Below are 18,088 nucleotides of genomic sequence, written 5' to 3' on the forward strand. Positions count from 1 at the left end.
CAGTGATCTAATGAGCAACTAGAGTGCTAACATTCAGAATTTATGGCAAATGTGCCACATCTGAATGCCTTCTTGATGGAACCAAAGTAAACAAGCATTGAAAATGCAATAGGTCTTGCCCTCGTTTAAGTTAAAGCAATTCTGTTTGTAATTAGGTGGCTTTTTAGCTTTGCTTTTATTAGTGTTTTTCAAACTTTCAAGTACATAACATGCATATGTATGCATATATGTATATGTATGCATGCATTTATATTTGTATTTATATAGATATGCAGATTATATATATATATGTTTATATATGTATGTATGTATATATATATATATATATATACACATACATATATATAAATGCATATGCATATATATGCATGTATATGTGTGCATATGCGTGCATGTAGAAAGAGGTATAGAGAGATAGAGGTGTAGAGGTAGAGAGGTAGAGGTAGAGAGGTAGAGGTAGAGAGTAGTAGAGAGAGAGGTAGAGAGAGGCAGAGAGGTACAGAGTAGAGGATGAGTAATAGAGAGTGAGTAGTGAGAGTAGTAGAGAGAGTAGCAGAGAGTGAGTAGTAGAGAGTAGTAGAGTGAGTAGTAGCGAGTGAGTAGAAGAGAGTAGTAGAGAGTGAGTAGTAGAGAGTGGGTAGTAGAGATGAGTAGTAGAGAGTAGTAGAGAGTAGTAGAGAGTGAGTAGTAGAGTAGTAGAAAGTGAGAAGTAGAGAGCGAGTAGTAGAGAGTAGTAGAGAGTGAGTAGTAGAGAGTGAGTAGCAGAGAGATAGTAGTAGAGAGTAGTAGAGAGTGAGTAGTAGAGAGTAGTAGAGAGTGAGTAGTAGAGAGTAGTAGAGAGTGAGTAGTAGAGAGTGAGTAGTAGAGTGAGTAGTAGAGAGAGGGTAGTAGAGAGAGAGTAGTAGAGAGAGAGTAGTAGAGAGTGAGTAGTAGAGAGTAGTAGAGAGTGAGTAGTAGAGAGTGAGCAGTAGAGAGAGAGTAGTAGGGAGTAGTAGAGTAGTGGAGAGAGAGTAGTACGGAGTAGTAGAGAGTGAGTAGTAGAGAGTGAGTAGTAGAGAGTAGTGGAGTAGTAGAGAGTAGTAGAGAGTGAGTAGTAGAGTGAGTAGTAGGGAGTAGTAGAGAGTGAGTAGTAGAGTGAGTAGTAGAGAGCAAGTAGTAGAGAGTGTGTAGTAGAGAGTGAGTAGTAGAGAGTAGTAGAGAGTGAGTAGTAGAGAGTAGTAGAAAGTAGTAGAGTGAGTAGTAGAGAGTAGTAGAGAACGAGTAGTAGAGAGTGAGTAGTGGAGAGTGAGTAGTAGAGAGCGAGTAATGGAGAGTGAGTAGTAGAGTGAGTAGTAGAGAGTGAGTAGTAGAGAGTAGTAGAGAGTAGTAGAGAGAGTAGCAGAGAGTGAGTAGTAGAGAGTAGTAGAGTGAGTAGTAGTGAGTGAGTAGAAGAGAGTAGTAGAGAGTGAGTAGTAAAGAGTAGTAGAGAGTGGGTAGTAGAGAGTGAGTAGTAGAGAGTAGTAGAGAGTAGTAGAGAGTGAGTAGTAGAGTAGTAGAAAGTGAGAAGTAGAGAGTGAGTAGAAGAGTGTAGTAGAGAGTGAGTAGTAGAGAGTGAGTAGCTGAGAGATAGTAGTAGAGAGTGAGTAGTAGAGTGAGTAGGAGAGAGTAGTAGAGAGAGAGAGTAGTAGAGAGTGAGTAGTAGAGAGTGAGTAGTAGAGAGTGAGTAGTAGAGTGAGTAGTAGAGAGTAGTAGAGAGAGAGTAGTAGAGAGTGAAGAGTAGAGAGTAGTAGAGAGTGAGTAGTAGAGAGTAGTAGAGAGAGAGTAGTAGAGAGTGAGTAGTAGAGAGTGAGTAGTAGAGAGTAGTGGAGTAGTAGAGAGTAGTAGAGAGTGAGTAGTAGGGAGTAGTAGAGAGTGAGTAGTAGAGTGAGTAGTAGAGAGCAAGTAGTAGAGAGTGTGTAGTAGAGAGTAGAAGAGAGTAGTAGAGAGTGAGTAGTAGAGAGTAGTAGAGAGTAGTAGAGTAGTAGAGAGTAGTACAGTGAGTAGTAGAGAGTAGTAGAGAACGAGTAGTAGAGAGTGAGTAGTGGAGAGTGAGTAGTAGAGAGCGAGTAATAGAGAGTGAGTAGTAGAGAGTGAGTAGTAGAGAGTAGTAGAGAGTGAGTAGTAGAGAGAGAGTAGTAGAGAGTGAGTAGTAGAGTGAGTAGTAGAGAGTGAGTAGTAGAGAGTGAGTAGTAGAGAGTGAGTAGTAGAGAGAGAGTAGTAGAGAGAGAGAGTAGTAGAGTAGCAGAGAGTGAGTGGTAGAGAGTAGTAGAGTGAGTAGTAGAGTGAGTAGTAGAGAGTAGTAGAGAGTGAGTAGTGGAGAGAGTAGTAGAGTAGTAGAGTAGTAGAGAGTGAGTTGGAGAGAGTGAGTAGTAGAGAGTAGTAGAGAGAGAGTAGTAGAGAGTGAGCAGTGGAGAGTGAGTAGTAGAGATCGAGTAGTAAGGAGTGAGTAGTAGAGAGTGAGTAGTAGACAGAGAGTAGTAGAGAGTGAGTAGTAGAGAGTAGTAGAGTGAGTAGTAGAGAGGGAGTAGTAGAGAGAGAGAGTAGTAGAGAGAGTGTAGTAGAGAGTGAGTAGTAGAGTAGTAGAGAGTGAGTGGTAGAGAGTAATAGACTGAGTAGTAGAGAGAGAGTAGTAGAGAGATAGTAGTAGAGAGTGAGTAGTAGAGTGAGTAGTAGAGAGTGAGTAGTAGAGAGAGAGTAGTAGAGAGTAGTAGAGAGTGAGCAGTAGAGTAGCAGAGCGTGAGTGGTAGAGAGTAGTAGAGAGTAGTAGCGTGAGTAGTAGAGAGTAGTAGAGAGTGAGTAGTGGAGAGAGTAGTAGAGTAGTAGAGAGTGAGTAGTAGAGAGTGAGTAGAGAGAGAGTAGTAGAGAGTGAGCAGTGGAGAGTGAGTAGTAGAGCGAGTAGTAGGGAGTGAGTAGTAGAGAGAGTAGTAGACAGAGTAGTAGAGAGTGAGTAGTAGAGAGTAGTAGAGTGAGTAGTAGAGAGGGAGTAGTAGAGAGAGAGTAGTAGAGAGAGAGAGTAGTAGAGAGTGAGTAGTAGAGTAGTAGAGAGTGAGTGGTAGAGTAGTAGAGAGTGAGTGGTAGAGAGTAATAGACTGAGTAGTAGAGAGTAGTAGAGAGTAGTAGCAAGTGAATAGTAGAGAGTGAGTAGTTTAATTTGAAAGGAACACAATGAGGGGGTTCATTTTGCCATAGAAATTATGATTAGTGCTGAAAAAAGAAAAATTAGGACACATTTTGAGTGACTTCTCAAATCCTCTTCTATTTCAATATAAAATTCTGACATGCAGACTGAAACATGCACTTTCAATACCAGCAGCAGACTTCCCTGGTGAGCAGTACCTTTACTACAGTGATCTAATAAGCAACTAGAGTGCTAAAATTCCGAATTTATGGCAAATGTGTGACATATCGGAATGTCTTCTTGATGGAATCAAAGTAAAAAACTGAAAGTATTTCCTACTGAGGAGACTGTAGTAAATGAGGAAATTAGGAAACTTCATAACAAATAAGTCTCCCAAGATGGCCACCAGAGACAAAAGAGCCCAAATGTAGCACAAATATCACCCAGATGTAGCCCAAGTATAGCCCAATGACAGAATGTCCCAGAGTGTTCTAAAGAACAACTAGGGCCATATGTAGGAAGCCTAATACCGGTCGGTAACGGCCGATTTTCGGTAAATATACCGTTACCGACCGGTATTTAGGCTTTTGCTATGTAGGCGATCATTTCATGATTCGGTAATTTACTGAATCGGTAAAATTACCGAATCGGTAATTTTACCGATTTGGTAAATACCGAATCATGAAATGAGATGTAGGGGGTGTGTGTCGTGGGTGTGGGGATTCGTTATTTACCACCAACTAAAAGTTGGTGGTAAATGACGAATAGGTGTAAAAAAGCATTTTTGTGCACTTTGCAGTGTGCAATGTGGCAGACATACATGCCCTTAGGGCATGTATGTGCGCCACATGTGCACACATGGACGAATCAGGGGTGCAACAGGGTGTCAATGTGACACCCTGCCACCCATGATACTGCCTCCCCCATTACCAAATCGGTATTTACCGAATCGGTAATGGCAACTGGCTTCCCATTCATTCCTATGGGCCTCCAGGCCCATAGGAATGAATGGGATGCCAGTTGCCATTACCGAATCGGTAAATACCGATTCTAAAATACCGACACTTACCGATTCGGTATTTTTCTACCTACATTACATTTACCGATTCATAAATACCGAATCGGTAAAATTCGGTATTTAAGAATCGGTAAATGTAATTTACCTACATATGGCCCCTAGAGAGCTAACAGTCTTACTTATGACAAAAGTATGGCACACCTGAAGACCTCTTGATTGGAATAAAGTGGTAACACTTAAAACATTTAATTTGCAAAGGAACAAAATGAGGGGGTTCTTTTTGCCATAGAAATTATGATTAGTGCTGCAGAAAGAAAAATTAGGGCACATTTTGACTGCTCAAATACTCTTCTATTTCATAAAACAATTCTGACATGCAGACTGAAGCATGCACTTTGAATACCAGCAGCAGACTTCCCTGGTGAGCAGTAGCTTTACTACAGTGATCTAATGAGCAACTGGAGGGCTAACATTCAGAATGTATGGCAAATGTGTGACACATCTGAATGCCTTGTTGATGGAACCAAAGTAAACAAGCATTGAAAATGCAATAGGTCTCGCCCTCGTTTAAGTTAAAGCCATTCTGTTTGTAATTAGGTGGCTTTTTAGCTTTCTTTGTATTAGTGTTTTTCAAACTTTCATGTACATAACATGCATATGTATGCATATATGTATATGTATGCATGCATTTATGTTTGTATTTATATAGATATGCAGATTATATATATGTTTATATATGTATGTATATATATACACATACATATATATATAAATGCATATGCATATATATGCATATATATATGTGCCTATGTGTGCGTGCAGAGAGAGGTAGAGAGGTAGAGATGTAGAGGTAGAGGTGTAGTGGTAGAGAGGTAGAGGTAGAGAGGTAGAGGTGTAGAGAGGTAGAAGTGTAGAGAGGTAGAGAGTATTAGAGAGAGAGGTAGGGAGAGGTAGAGAGGTAGAGAGGTAGAGAGGTAGAGAGTAGCAGAGAGTGAGTAGTAGAGAGAGTAGCAGAGAGTGAGTAGTAGAGTGAGTAGTAGAGAGTGAGTAGTAGAGAGTGAGTAGTAGAGAGTAGTAGAGAGTGAGTAGTAGAGAGTAGTAGAGAGTAGTATAGAGTGAGTAGTAGAGAGTAGTAGAGAGTGGGTAGTAGAGAGTAGTAGAGAGTGAGTAGTAGCGAGTGAGTAGCAGAGAGAGAGTAGTAGAGAGTAGTAGAGTGAGTAGTAGAGAGTAGTAGAGAGAGAGAGTAGTAGAGAGTGTGTAGTAGAGAGTGAGTAGTAGAGTGAGTAGTAGAGAGCGAGATGTAGAGAGAAGTAGAGAGTGAGTAGTAGAGAGTTGTAGAGAGTGAGTTGTAGAGAGTGAGTAGTAGAGAGAGAGTAGTAGAGAGTAGTAGAGAGGGAGTAGTAGAGAGTGAGTAGTAGAGAGTAGTGTAGTAGTAGAGAGTGAGTAGTAGAGAGTAGTAGACCGTGAGTAGTAGAGTGAGTAGTAGAGCGTAGTAGAGAGCGAGTAGTAGAGAGCGAGTAGTAGAGAGCAAGTAGTAGAGAGTGAGTAGTAGAGCATGAGTAGTAGAGAGTAGTAGAGTGAGTAGTAGAGAGTAGTAGAGACTGAGTAGTAGAGACTGAGTAGTAGAGAGTAGTAGTAGAGAGCAGTAGAGGGTGAGTAGTAGAGAGTGAGCAGTAGAGTGTAGTAGCGAGTGAGTAGTAGAGAGTGAGTAGCAGAGAGAGCGTAGTAAAGAATAGTAGAGAGTGAGTAGTAGAGAGTGAATAATAGAGAGTAGTAGAGTTAGTAGTAGAGAGTGAATAGTAGAGAGTGAATAGTAGAGAGTGAGTAGTAGAGAGAGAGTAGTAGAGAGTGAGTAGCAGAGAGTAGTAGAGTGAGTAGTAGAGAGTAGTAGAGAGTGAGTAGTAGAGACTGAGTAGTAGAAAGTAGTAGTAGAGAGTAGTAGAGAGTAGTAGAGGGCAAGTAGTAGAGTGTAGTGGCGAGTGAGTGGTAGAGAGTGAGTAGTAGAGAAAGAGTGGTAGAGAGTAGTAGAGAGTGAGTAGTAGAGAGTGAATAATAGAGAGTAGTAGAGAGTGAGTAGTAGAGAGTAGTAGAGAGTGAGAGTGAGTAGTAGAGAGTGAGTAGTAGAGAGAGAGCAGCTCTGCTGACCTGGTTCTCTGGTTCTAAAGCAGCTCTGCTGACCTGGTTCTCTGGCTCTAAAGCAGCTCTGCAGACCTGGTTCTCTCCCTCTAAAGCAGCTCTGCTGACCTTGTTTCTCTGGCTCTACAGCAGGTCTGCTGACCTGGTTCTCTGGCTCTAGAGCTGCTCTGCTGACCTGGGTCTTAGGCTACAGAGCAGCTCTGGTGATCTGGTTCTCTGGCTCTACAACAACTCTGCTGACCTGGTTCTCTGGTTCTAAATCAGCTCTGCTGACCCGGTTCTATGGCTCTAAAGCAGTTCTGCTGACATGGTTCTCTGGCTCTAGAGCAGCTCTGCTGACCTGGTTCTCTCCCTCTAGAGCAGATCTGCTGACCTGGTTCTCTCCCTCTAAAGCAGCTCTACTGACCTGGTTTCTCTGGCTCTACAGCAGCTCTGCTGACCTGGTTCTCTGGCTCTAGAGCAGCTCTGCTGCCTGGTTCTTAGGCTCTAGAGCAGCTCTGCTGACCTGGTTCTATGGCTCTAAAGCAGCTCTGCTGACTTGGTTCTCTGGCCCTAAAGCAGCTCTACTGACCTGGTTCTCTGGCTCTAAAGCAGCTCTGCTCACCTGGTTCTCTGGCTTAAAAGCAGCTCTGCTGGCCTGGTTCTCTGGCTCTAAAGCAGCTCTGCTGACCCGGTTCTCTCCCTCTAAAGCAGCTCTGCTGACCTGGTTTCTCTGGCTCTACAGCAGCTCTGTTGACCTGGTTCTCTGGTTCTAAAGCAGCTCTGCTGACCCGGTTCTATGGCTCTAAAGCAGTTCTGCTGACCTGGTTCTCTCCCTCTAAAGCAGCTCTACTGACCTGGTTTCTCTGGCTCTACAGCAGCTCTACTGACCTGGTTCTCTGGCTCTAGAGCAGCTCTGCTGACCCGGTTCTATGGCTCTAAAACAGTTCTGCTGACCTGGTTCTCTCCCTCTAAAGCAGCTCTACTGACCTGGTTTCTCTGGCTCTACAGCAGCTCTACTGACCTGGTTCTCTGGCTCTAGAGCAGCTCTGCTGACCTGGTTCTTAGGCTCTAGAGCAGCTCTGCTGACCTGGTTCTATGGCTCTAAAGCAGCTCGGCTGACCTGGTTCTCTGGCTCTAGAGCAGCTCTGCTGGCCTGGTTCTATGGCTCTAAAGCAGCTCTGCTGACCTGGTTCTCTCCCTCTAAATCAGCTCTGCTGACCTGGTTCTCTGCCTCTAGAGCAGCTCTGCTGACCTGGTTCTATGGCTCTAAAGCAGCTCTGCTGACCTGGTTCTCTGCCTTTAGAGCAGCTCTGCTGACCTGGTTCTCTGGCTCTAGAGCAGCTCTGCTGACCTGGTCCCTTGGCTCTAAAGCAGCTCAGCTGACCTGGTTCTCTCCCTCTAAAGCAGCTCTGCTGACCTGGTTCTCTCGCTCTAAAGCAGCTCTACTAACCTGGTTTCTCTGGCTCTACAGCAGCTCTACTGACCTGTGTCTCTGGCTCTAGAGCAGCTCTGCTGACCTGCTTCTTAGGCTCTAGAGCTGCTCTGCTGACCTTAGATAATCTCTTGCCCTAATATGTATATTAAAAACACATACATAACATTTTGGAACATACATTTTTTTTGCGGGAGTCGCGCACCCAGTGCGCCCCAGCATGTACATGACGTCACACGGGACCCGCCAGCGCGCAAGCATCTCGTACCGTAATGCGCATGTGTTGCGAATGCACGGGAGCAGGAGTCGTGGACTGGAGGCATACCAATCGCGCACATCACGTAATATTAAATGTATATGATGTAACTGAAAAACACGCAGCCGTAGCACACCGTACGTGTATCCTTCACAACTTTTCTAAAATGGCAGCTAGAATCCGCGCACCCACCGTGATGTGTACGCTTTGAGTGCGCGACTCCGAAAAAAAAATGTACTTTTTTTTTTTTAAGACAATAATATAAATATATTAAAATAAAAAATGAAAACAAAAAAATTTATTAATATTTCAGTTTGAATTTTTTTTAAATACAATTTTTGGTAATTTTCAGAAAAATATATAATGTTCTTTAATGAATAAAATATTTATAAATTAACAGTTAAAAAACTGTAGACAATCAGTACAAAAAAACTAGGTATAACTACTATCACACTTAAAAATTTGCATCTAAAAAACCTTTGAAATTCACTGAAAAAACCATAGATTTCAGAGACGTTATAGTTAGAAATTAGCATTTAAAAAAGCTTTGAAATGCACTGAAAAAACCATAGGTTTCAGAGACGTTATAGTTAGAAATTAGCATTTAAAAACCTTAGAAATTCACAGAAAAAAACATAGGTTTCAGGGGTGTTATAGTTAGCTGGCCATTTCACTCGTACAAAACCATAGAAATTCCTCTGTTATAGTTAGTTCTGCTAACTATAACTCGCGCGCCCGCAATGCACTGCTGATGATGTCACATATTGCATCATTCATGACATGGTCAGTGACATCACTGATGACATCACTGATGACATCTCAAATGACATCACTGATGACATCACTGATTACATATGTATTATATATATACCAATCTGTATTGAAGATTGAGTGGATATATAACTGTCTGGATGGAGGATTTAGTAGCTGTCTGACTCTCTGTTTAAGTGAGTAATTAAAAGTGTCTCACTTAATACATTGATTAGTAACTAAACTATGTGAATGTGTGCATCACTGTCTCTGTTGTTGTATAACATGCTGCATCAGTTGGTCACTAACTACATGAGTTTGTATATTAGTTATTGATTAGTTGGGTGAGTATTTGTATGGGGCACTGAGTTTGTGTGTGGTTGGGTGGGGTGTGTGTAACTCTATGCATAGATGTGTGAATTGTTGATTGATTAGGTGTATAGGTTTAAGAGGGCATGTGGAAACAGTTGTTTGGGTGACTGAGTGTATTTATTTGTGTGTTGGTGAGCGAATATATGTTTTAGTTGTACATCTTCAACAAAGTAAAAAAATAAAAGGCATTGTATGTGAGAATTGGTGTATATAAATAAGTAACCCTGGGCGTAGTGGGCGTAGTGGGGCTACGTGGACGTGGAGCATCGCGTAGTGTGGCCAAATCTACGCACACTTGCGCGCTCCGCATATCCCCACTACGCGCCGCCCTCCTCCTGCCTGCCCTCATTTTAAAATAATTTAAAGTATTTTAAAAGTAAGAGAAAATGCCTTACCTGCGGTGCCGTGTCCCGGGGCTCCCTCTTCCTGGTTCACGGCAACTTCTTCTCACAAATGCGCGGACGCCCGCGCATGCGCATTTCTTGTGAGAAATGCGCATGCGCTGGCATCCGCGCATGCGCATTTGTGAGAAGAAGTTGCCCTGATCGATAACCTCGCCAACCTCAGACTGAGACAACTCGTCACAATGCCCACCCACTCCGCCGGCCACACGCTCGACCCTGTCTTCTCCTCTAGCACGCACGTCTCCTTCAACCACACCGCCGAACTCCTCTGGACTGACCACCACTGCGTCCACTTCACCTCCAGAAACCCACCGCACCCAACAGATCCCCCACCGGTGCTGGAGCAAAATCACCGAAGACCAACTACATGCAAATCTCGCTCTCAACCCACCCACCATACCCTCCAACACCAACGACGCTGCCCACAGCCTCAGACGCTGGATCGAGGACTGCGCCACACCCTCGCCCCACTGAAGAAACCCCCCCACAGAGACACCAGCAAGAGGGCCAGCTGGTTCACCCCAGAACTCCTAGCCTCCAAGCAAGCTTGCCGGAAACTAGAGAAGAAATGGCATAGTGAACAGACCCCGGACAGCCATGCAGCACACAAGGACGCCATCCTCAACCACCACCACCTCATCAGGGCTGTCAAGAGGACCTCCTTCAAAGACCGACTCGACAACAATGCACACGATAGCAAGGAGCTTTTCAACATCGTGAAGGAACTCTCTAACCCCAGCTCCAACACCAACGACATACCGCCGTCGCAAGCCCTGTGCAACTCTCTCGCCACCTTCTTCCACCGCAAGATAGCAGACATCCATGACAGCTTCAACACCCAGACAGCCCCAACAGAAAGCAACACAACAGACTCTCTGCACATCATCGACCACCACCCCCTGCTAGCCTGGGCCAGCGTGAGCACTGATAACACCATCAAGACCATGAGTACAATCCACTCCGGCTCTCCGTCAGACCCATTCCCGCACCACGTCTTCAACAAAGCAAGCAGCTCTATCGCACCCCACCTGCGCAACGTCATCAACCTCTCCCTCAAGACTGCGACCTTCCCAGAGAGCTGGAAACACGCCGAAATCAACGCCCTACTCAAAAAACCCAAGGCAGATCCAAGAGACCTCAAGAACTTCCGGCCCATATCTCTGCTCCCGTTCCCGGCCAAGGTCATCGAGAAGATCGTTAACAGACAGCTAACCCAATACCTCAAACAAAACAGAATCCTGGACCCTTTCCAGTCAGGAAACCGAGATCACCCTCATCGCCGCCACCGACTACATCAGGACCCTGCTGGACAATGGTGAGACCGCAGCACTCATCCTCCTAGACCTCTCCGCTGCCTTCGACACTGTCTGCCACCTCACACTACACGCACGCCTCCACGCCGCAGGGATCCGAGACAAGGCTCTGGAATGGACCATCTCCTTCCTCTCCGGCAGAACCCAGAGCGTCCGCCTCCCCCATTCCGATCCGCAGCCTCCGAGATTATCTACGGCGTACCCCAGGGATCCTCCCTCAGCCCGACACTGTTCAAAATTTACATAGCCCCGCTCGCAGACGCCGCCCGACAGCACGATCTCAACACACAGACTCATTATGTTGCAAACATCCATCCGCCCTCACCACTGATTTACAATCCCTTAGCTCAAGTGAGATGTAGGCAAAAGTCACTGCACTTCAATAACAATGGACAAGCATTACAGCCAAAAAATACCAGCCTCTAATGACTCAACTGGATCTACAAATCTTCCTCAAGAGGCCAAATAGATTCCACTTCTACCAAAAGATGACAAACGCCAAAAGCCTGCCCAAGGGACTCCGCAGGATCCTCTTTGATCTCTGTAAGAACGAGTGCTTCATTGCTAACAGCCTCTATTGCCCCTACCCACAAGTGTTCTGTAACTCCATGGCAGAAAGTCGTCTTAAAGAAAAATGTTGCAACCTCAGAAACAAGACGCTAAACATCCAGACTACTCAGAGCATTACTGTGAGAAAGTGGGTTTCTGTTGCAGTAACCCCCCCCGTTTTTGCCTAATAGCTGATGCACTTTTCCTTGTTGTGCCCTGGGCTCCTGCCAATCAGGTGCCCAGGGCCTGTGTTCCTTCCCTAAAATACAAACTCCAAATTGACAAACCCTGGCCACATGTCAGCCCCTAGTAAATGGTACCCTAGGTACCCAGGGCCTTGTGACCAGGGAAGGCCTCTAAGGGCTGCAGCACTCATTGTGCCACCCTTAGAGGCCCTGTACCCTTACACACACACACTGCCGTTGCAGGCTGAGTGTCTGGGCACAGGACAAAACAAAGAGTCGACATGGCACACATCTCTGTGTGCCATGCCCATCACCTACACTGCCAAGGCATATGTCAGCCACCCCTCTGGCTGGGTGCCTTATGCCTATGGTGTGGGCACAGGAGCAGGAGCCCTGTGCCCCTACAGTACCCAGGTCCATTCCTGGGCACTGTAAGTACAGTGCTGCCATTTACAAGTACATGGTGCTGAGAGCTCGTCAAACACGAGCTCCACAGCACCATAATGGCAACACTGAAGACTGGGAAGTTTGGTCTCAAACTTCTCAGCACATTAAACCCGCACTGATGCCAGTGTGGGATTTAATGTACTAAGCACCCCAGAGGGCATCTTAGAGATGCCCCCTTACAGCTAACCTGCAATCCACGTCTGCTCTGAGGCTGCCCAGGCTGCCACACAGCAGACTCGTTGCTGGACCCCTGGGTGGGAGAGCCCCTGCTCTCCCGGGCCTGCAACAATGCACGTCCTGGGTGAGGTGATAAATCTCCTCCCCCAGGATGAGCCAAAGGAAGCTTCAAAGGCATGCCGCCTCTTGGAGATTCCCCAGGCCTCTGCAACCCCCCACTCTGGCGGGAAGCTTGGCCGGAAACCCCATACAAGGACAGGGGATGTGCCAGCCTGCCCACCCCACCCCTCAGGTGGGGGAGGCGAGGTGAAGCACATCTCCGGGCTATCGCCATCTTGAGGATGGGGGGCCCTACCCTATCAGGATTAGGCTACTGCCCCCCTCCCACAGGAGAGAGGCAGGATAGGGAGTGTACCCACCCCAGGACAAGGACCCATTGGTCCCTGGCCTTCACTTACCTGTAACGCCCCTAAATCTAGTATTTAGGGGCACCCTGAACCTTCCTTCGACAGATCCCAGATTCGAAACTACAAGAAGAGCAAGAAGAACAAAGACCTGCCCTGCAGCTGCTAAAAAGAGGAAGACACCAACTGCTTTGGCCCCAGCCCTACCGGCCTGTCGACCCTCGAACCTGCTCCTGCTCCAGCGCGGCATCTCTTGTGGCCAGCAACCTCAAAAACCCCGGAGGACCTGGCTACCTTTGAACTCTAAAGCCCCTGGGACTCCCATGAGTAGAGGCTCTACTCAAAAACCTATCTCTAGCCCCTGGCAGCAGCCCGGAACCGCGAACCCAGCACACTCTGCACCAGCCAAGCCTGGCCGGTGCCGGAGTGAACAAAGACCCTGAGGACGACCCCACGGCGACTGTGACCCCGAGTCCGGCACCCAAGGACCCCCCTCGACATTCCGGAAGAAGCCTGCAGCCTCAGAACAGAGTGCCTCCCCAACCGCGATCAACAAGAGGGTAAGATTCCCGACATCAAAAGGCACCCCTGCACCCGGCGCCCTGCGGCCCCCTGTGCCCAATCCCGGGGTACCCACCTAACCTACAACTACCCAACTTACCTCTCGAAGTGGTGGTGGCATCTGAAGCATCCTCGTCCCCGAGCTTGCAGCCTTTTTCCAAACCGGAACATTCCCATTGACTTCCATTGAGCGCCCGAAGGCTCAAAAGCACCCTGCACCCAGCCGCCCGAGTGGCCCTGGCAGTGCACTCTCTACACTAACCTACGTCCCCACTTGCCCTGAGTAAGTGACCAGGAGCCCAGCTCCCACAGCCGCGTGGCTTGCCAGACAGCAGCCACCAACCAAGGCCCCCCTATCCCTCATAGGATAACATTGGGCCTAACTCTCTCTGCACCCGGCCGTCCTGAAACCGCTGAGGGTGAACCAACTGTACCTACCTGACACTGGGGGACCCCTGAGTCTATGCCCGGAATTTCAACTCTGCCAGTCAGGTACTTACCCTTAAACCGCTAACTTCATTTTCCTCATAGGGTAACATTGACTGGCTTTTTCTTGAAAAACCTTCTAAGTGTGAACTTTTCAAAACTGCAAATATTCACTAAAAATCAGCCAAGTGACAAAAACGAATTTACTCACCTGCTCTTAGGTGAGCTCCCAGTGCTGGATCTTGGTGCCCAGCCCTGACTCTGAAAAGTGTCCACAACTGTACTTACCTCTAACTCATTTTTCTTCCATAGGAAACCATTGTCTGCTTTTCTGTGAAATTTCTTCTAAGTGTCTATTTTTGCAAAATTGAAATATTCTTTTAAAATCGTACCATTTCTGCAAACGAAATTACTTACCTGTTTCTGATAAGGACCCCAGTCCTGGGTCTAGGTACCCAGTCCTGGATTACTAAAGTAACGATAAAATACTCTACCTGCAATTTGAATTTCTTGCCATAGAGATCCATTGAATGTTTTCTTTGAAATATTTTCTAAGTGCTGACTTTTGAAATAGCTAAATATTATTTAAAAATCATTACAGTTATTAAGTCGACTTTCATCACTTGATTCTGAGTACTGACCCAGAGCTGGATCTAGGAGCCAGACCTGGAATTTCAAAAGTAATCTGAAAAGTAATTTATTACAAGACAACCTGAATTTACCATTGAGCTCAATGCATTGTTATGTTTAGGAAATAGGATTGTTTATTGCAACCAACTGTGACTGTTTACAAAAATCCATTGCTTATTGCAAAAGTATTTATATTCAATCTCTCATTCTGAGAAAAGTATATTTTTATTCCCTTTGTGGTTCTAAAAATAAAACAAGCATATATTTTATATATATAAACCATTGGCCTAGAGTTCAGTTATTGAGTGTGTGAAACCATTTGCTGACTAAGTGTGTACAATAAATGCTTTACACTGTCCTCAGGTACTGCCTTACTGCTCGACCAAGCTACCACTTTTGAGAGTAAGGTCATACCTAACTTTGACCTCTATCAGCCTCTGGGGGACTGTGGACTCTGTACACCCTGTACCCATTAGGGAACAGTATATACAGAGCCACTTTCTCACATTGGTGGATCAGCGGTGGGATACAAACTTGCATTTGTTGGACTACTTGGTTACCATCTGATCACACGACAGAACTCTTAAAAATTGCCTTTAGAATTCTGATTGGTTTTTCCAAAATTACTAAAAGTCTTGCTAGGGCCTTGGTTAAGTCCCATTAGAATTTTAGAAAAATAAAAGTCACTATAGTCAGGGTAGAGGGTTAGAACTGTCAGGTTAGAATGTCTCAAACAAACCCAGCTATTAGTGATAATAATAACATGGACCTGGTGGAGGAGCTCGACCTCACACCTTACTTACACTTGTCTTTCAAGGAATTGAGGTCCTTATGTAAACTCAAAAATTTACAAATGGGTCTGCATCCAACCAAACAAGGGCTCCAGGAGCTCCTGGCTGAGTATGCTAAAGACCACCCATCTGAACATGGTGATGGCCAGTCAGATGAGGAAAGGGAAACAGGGGAGGTGGACAGCAACCTCCCCATACTATTCCCTAGGGAGGAGATGGCACCCATACCCTCCAACACAAGAATTAGCATCTGGGCACCTAGAGACCACACAGGTGGCTCTGGTCCCAGAGACAACACTGGGGGACCCCCCAGTGAAGAGGACAGCCTTGTGAGGCTGGCCAAAAGAATAGATCTAGAGTCCAGACTCCTGGCCCTAGAAAAGGAAAGGAGAGAGATGGGTTTAGCACCCATCAATGGTGGCAGCAATAATAAAAACAAGGATAGGGAGGAAACTTCTGACCTTAAAATCCCCAAAGGGATTGTCCCTAAATTTGAGGAAGGTGATGATATCACCAAATGGTTCACAGCCTTTGAGAGGGCTTGTGATATCAGAAAAGTAAAGAAACCTCTCTGGGGGGCACTCCTATGGGAACTGTTCTCTGGTAACTGCAGAGACAGGCTTCTGACCCTCTCTGGGCCAGAAGCAGGATCCTATGACCTCATGAAGGAAGCTCTGATTGAGGGATTTGGATTCACCACTGAGGAGTATAGAATTAGATTCAGGGGGGCTCACAAAACCCCGACCCAGTCCTGGATTGATTTTGTAGATTTCTCAGTGAAGACACTGGATGGTTGGTTAGCTGGACATGGTGTGCAGGATTTTACTGGATTGTACAATTTATTCATGAAGGAACATATTTTGAGTAACTGCACAAATGAAAAGTTGCATCAGCATTTGGTAGACCTAGGTCTAAAATCCCCCCAAGAATTGGGAAAAAAGGCAGACCACTGGGTCAAGACTAGGGTGACTAGGACGTCCACTGGGAGGGACCAGAACCAAGGGGTCCCAAAGCCTCCCCAGAAGAAAGAGAGTGAACCCCTTGTGGATAAAAGAAAGGAGTCCCAGGTAGCCCCCCAAAAACCTGACCAGGAGGGTGGGCCCAAAGACACCTCACAAACTAAACCAGGGTACCAAGGTAAGAATTGGGATCCCAACAGAATATGGTGTTTCAACTGTCAGAAGGCTGGACACCACACCCAGGACTCTAGCTGTCCTAAAAATAAGGTTCCTAGTACAGCTCCAGGGGTGACTAGTGTAGCCCCAGGGGTTGCCAGTGTAGCTTGGGAGGGAGGGTCCTCAGATGAGGAAGTCCTCCTAGCTTTCAACTGGGGAATGGGCCCAAGAAGCAAGCTGGAGATCCCAGAAGGAAGTAGACACTTCCACCACCTACTGGTGAATGGAATCCCAGCCACTGCCCTGAGAGATACCTGTGCCAGTCACACTGTGGTACATGACAGGTTGGTATTCCCACACCAATATGTCCCAGGGGAAACAAGAAGGGTAAGAACTGTCCCAGGGGGAGTCACTGTTAGGCCTGTGGCTATAGTGCCCCTAGCCACAGCTGGGTCCCTTAGATGGAGAAAAGTGATAGTCAGTAAAAACCTCCCCCTTGATTGTCTCTTGGGGAATGATCACTTAGATGTGGAACTGAGCCAAAGAGAGGTGCTGGCCCAATGCCAGGCCTCGCCCAAAGAACCTGTGGGGGCTCAACCTGCAGTCAGTGCAGCTGAGTCCCAAAAGAGTGAGAAGAAACAGGGTAGGAAAGGTGGGCAACTGTTAGCCACAGTTCCAGAGAGCCAGGGAGATTCTATCCCAGTAAGGGAAAACTCCCACAATGGCACTGGTAAAGCCCCCCCTAGCCAACCACAAGACCTGACTAGTCAGGCAACTGTCCAGCCTGAATTAGTGGCTCCTCAGGTGGCAGAACAAAGGGTGGAGAAGGGGTGTTCCCTACCAAGAGTAGGGACCCCCTATCCTCAAACAGACCAACAGCCAGGACCCAAAGAAAACTATAAAATAGCTCCCTCACTTGCCAGTCAGGAGCTAAAGGTGTGGTTCTGGGCACTGACAGCTGTCAGCAGCCTCTGCTGGGTGTTAGCCTTCATGGCAGCCCTAACCTTGGCATGGTGGCCTAACCCCCTGCCAAATAGCAAGTCAGGCCCCCTGACCTTATTGGTCATGGTGGGGTTGCTCAAGCTGTGGGTAGCCTCTGTGGGTAAGCTGGGCCTAGCCCTGGCTAAGTTAGAAACTACTGAGGTATACACCTCTAAGCCCAAAATAGCAAGATGGGACAAGGACAGTAAAAGACGAGGAGAGGAGCCTTGGGAGTTAGGTCCTGAAACTAAAAAGACAGGCCAGCTCCCCAAAGGGACTGACCTAGGCAGCAGGATGTAAGGCAGAGTAGGCCCTGCAACTTTCAAACCACTTCCCCAACTCTTCCTCGCCTGAAAGACTAGGTAGACTCTCCCAGCTTTGGCAGAAGTCTCCTGGCCTTTGGGCTGGGGGGGGCTTGTGTGAGAAAGTGGGTTTCTGTTGCAGTAACCCCCCCCGTTTTTGCCTAATAGCTGATGCACTTTTCCTTGTTGTGCCCTGGGCTCCTGCCAATCAGGTGCCCAGGGCCTGTGTTCCTTCCCTAAAATACAAACTCCAAATTGACAAACCCTGGCCACATGTCAGCCCCTAGTAAATGGTACCCTAGGTACCCAGGGCCTTGTGACCAGGGAAGGCCTCTAAGGGCTGCAGCACTCATTGTGCCACCCTTAGAGGCCCTGTACCCTTACACACACACACTGCCGTTGCAGGCTGAGTGTCTGGGCACAGGACAAAACAAAGAGTCGACATGGCACACATCTCTGTGTGCCATGCCCATCACCTACACTGCCAAGGCATATGTCAGCCACCCCTCTGGCTGGGTGCCTTATGCCTATGGTGTGGGCACAGGAGCAGGAGCCCTGTGCCCCTACAGTACCCAGGTCCATTCCTGGGCACTGTAAGTACAGTGCTGCCATTTACAAGTACATGGTGCTGAGAGCTCGTCAAACACGAGCTCCACAGCACCATAATGGCAACACTGAAGACTGGGAAGTTTGGTCTCAAACTTCTCAGCACATTAAACCC

Source organism: Triturus cristatus, chromosome 3_2 (assembly GCF_964204655.1).
Source record: "Triturus cristatus chromosome 3_2, aTriCri1.1, whole genome shotgun sequence".
Classification (NCBI taxonomy): Eukaryota; Metazoa; Chordata; class Amphibia; order Caudata; family Salamandridae; genus Triturus; species Triturus cristatus.